This window comes from Pinus tabuliformis, chromosome J (assembly GCF_031772625.1).
Source record: "Pinus tabuliformis cultivar Carrire ecotype Pingquan chromosome J, CPIR1, whole genome shotgun sequence".
NCBI lineage: Eukaryota > Viridiplantae > Streptophyta > Pinopsida > Pinales > Pinaceae > Pinus > Pinus tabuliformis.
Window position 1 is genome coordinate 67,214,692 of NC_142295.1, and position 3,539 is coordinate 67,218,230.

The window sequence follows — 3,539 nt, forward strand, 5'->3', positions numbered from 1 at the left end:
AAAAAAAAAGGGGGAGGTTAAAGGCAAAGATAAAAATAATGTTTGTGACTCAAGAAAGAAGGGGAAAAAATCACATGTAAACACTATTATAAAGAAGGCCATGATGAAGACCACTGTTGAAAACTTCATCTTGAGATGAGACCTAAAAAGTTTAATAACAAGGAGAAAGAAAAGATTGTTGCAACTACACAAGAATATCTAGGATTTGATTTGAGAGATGAAACAAAAATCATAGCCATGTGATTGAAAGGTAAGGATTAAATGCAAGTAATAGTTATTCTAGAAAACCCATTGAAACTCAAAAAGAAAGAGAAAGAATATAGATTTTCCACATTAGAGTCATCACAAAACATAACAAGGTAGATACTTTGTTTGACAGTGGTTCACAAGAAAACCTCATTTCAGAAGACATTGTCAAGAAACTAAATTTTGAAACCATTCCTCATCCTAAACTTTATCCTTTGGGTTGGGTATGTGATAATGCCAAGTTGGAAGTGACAACAAAATGCAAACTTAGATTTGTCGTCACTGTAAATTTCATTGATGAGGTAGAACTTGATGTGGTACCACTTAACATTTGTGGGTTTTATTTGGGAAACCCATACCTACATTAAAAGAAAGCCATCTTTCATCACCATGAGAACACGTATCACTTATTTAAAGATGGGATTTAGTACATTGTTAGAGCACATAGAAAAAAGTTTAATTTGTCTCTTGTGGATGCTAGAAAAATGAAGCGGTTTGTAAATGCTAGTCAGAATTTTGCATTTTTGATGATTAAACATAAAGATGTTGATGAATTTGAAGCCTTCCAAGAATGTGATGCACCATTAAAATATGATTTAGTTGAAGTTGCTAATACATATGATAAGATGTTTTAGGAATATAATGTGTTGCCTCCTAAAAGAGGAAAACAACATGAAGTTCATTTGTAGCATGATGATGCACTTTTGAACATTGGTTTGAACAAGATGCTAGTGTTAGAGAATGCAAGAATCAAGAAGAAGATGCAAGAACTACTTGACAAAGGAAACATTAGTTCTAATACATCTTCTTGTGGGTATCCAAATGTTTTGGCTTTGAGGAAGAATGGTGCATGGCGATGGAAATCACATTTGGTGAAGAGTCAAGCCAAAAACAAGGCTATACATGATAAGCTTCATGTTTACCACAATTTTCAAGTTGGAAATGAAGTAAATCTTTGCATCAACAAAGAAAAAAATCAAGGTGAAAAGAACTTTAAATTGGGTAAGCCTCCTTTGATTGAAGACATAGGAGAGAATGTTCAGATTTATTCAACACAAGTTTTCTTTTCTAAATATCTTGAAGAATTAGAACAAGATCCTATCCCTCATAGAGAAACAAGAACTTCAAGAAGAAGGAATGATAAGCACCTTCATATGCGGTTCAAAGGCACAAAACTCGGCAAAGCCAAATGGATTGAAAAGGGAAGGATGAGGGAACTATACCCTCGTATGTTTGTTGACTGAAAATAGTATTTTGGAGGTCCAAAAGCTTCAAGTTGGGATGAGTGATCCAAGGGATTAGTAAATTAATCAAAATTCAAAGTGTTTGAAAGTGCTCAAAACCTATACCAGAGTGTAGATCTTGACACCCTGAATTTAACATAACTTGAATGGCTCAAAATCGATTCATATGTTCTCTATATCACATTCTAATTGTTTTCCCAAACAGGTGAAACATTTGTAGTTTGGATTTAGGACTTCTGACTGGGCAGTCTGTACATTGATTAGGAAGGGTGACTGGACATGTTGACTGGGTTTCGTGGACCAATGATAGGTTGTCACTTTTCCTCTCTGGACTAGTTCATATTTGGTTGATTTTTATTGGTTGAATGTGTTTTGAGTTGGACCAATGGGAGAATGCCACATGGCCCAGTCATGGGCTATCATGTGGCACCCCGGGGGTACATTGAAATTTTGTATGGCCAAACTTCCACTAGATGGATTCGATTGCATGGCTAGTCGAGCAACACTCTAATGCCTTACTACTAGGGTGCATTGTATTTCTTACCATATGAAGTGGTGATTTTTTATTTAATGGATATGTGTTTTGGTATTGGGGGATGGGGCTGGGGCTAAGCCTTGAACCCCATTCACCCCACGCCCACAAGACCGCAGGAAAGGTAGAAGAGGGCTAGGGCCTAGCCTCGGCCCATGGTTTTGGTGCTAGCAATACCAACCACCTGACTACTACCATAATCTAGAGCAGGCAAGAGATGTGAGGGGTAGAACTTGGGGACCAGCTCTAGATCACATGACATTCCATGTAACCACATGCCAGCGTGGAGTGCTAAATGGTTTGGGGGTGGAATTTTAACCATAACCCCAAGTCATGGACCCTGTCACATACGACCAAGGTGGAGGCTTCACGGATGGGCCAACCCCTAGCCACGCAGAAAGGGAGACCTGTCCCAGGCACAAGGACCTATATATGACCACACCTCTTCAGTTTTGGTGCACATGTGGAATAAGGCCCTAACTCTAGGTTTTATGTGCCATAACGTGGCTAGTGCTAGATTCATTGGGGGTCAGTTGACAGGGGTGGGCAGTTAACCCCATCCCCTGGGCACGTGGCCCCCATACGACCGAGATTTTCAGAAATTAGAGTTTATAGGAAATTTAAAGCATCTAATAATTTTCACCGTCGGGCGTGATTCTCGAAGAAATTTATGCACCAGTTTTGGGTTTGGGGCATTGAGCCATGTTTGGGGCGAATTGTAGAGAATTTAGAAGAAGAAACTTTGGGAGAGCATAAATTCTTCTGTTTTCGACCAAATTGAGCCAAACAAGAGCCCAACTAGGGAATGTTTACAGTTCTGGAGCCATTGGAGACATAATGTTTACATTATGAGCACTTTAAATCCATGTAATGATCCAAGAATTTTTCTTATAGATTCTTAAAGAATTACATATTAAAGAGAATATTAACCAAGGAAAATTAAGAGCATTATGAGTGGAAGGTCTGCCGGGGGTGGCCCGCCCCCAACCACATTTTTGTTTTTGTATTCAATATGTAATATGGTTTATGTGGTGGTGGCAGGAGTCGCAGCCCACCACCCCTTCTTTTGTATTATTTTTTTGTTACATAGTTTATATGTCTGACTTTTTCCATATTAGGGGTTATTAGGCAAATTATTCATTCTACAAATTCACCCACTTTTGGGAGCTAATTTTTCAGGCCCCTGGTGTTGGTCAAATTGTAGAACACTTTGTTGGGATGGGGTACCCTGGGTTAGTTTGGGGTTAGATAACCCAATTTTTGGTACAATTTTTGTAAATGATGTGAAGTCTCTGTGATTTGTGGATGTGGAGCGTGTAGATGAATAGGAGTCAAAAGGGCTTAGCCCCTTGTTTTGGATAAGTTTTGAGCCGGTTTTCGGGATTCACGTATGGTCTGTGGACCATGGCATTGTATGAAAAACACTATAAATAGGTGTGTCTGAGAGAGTATAAGGCAGAAGAATTAAGATAGAGAATTGGGTTGATAAAACGAGGCTAAGGCAGGAAGGCTCTACC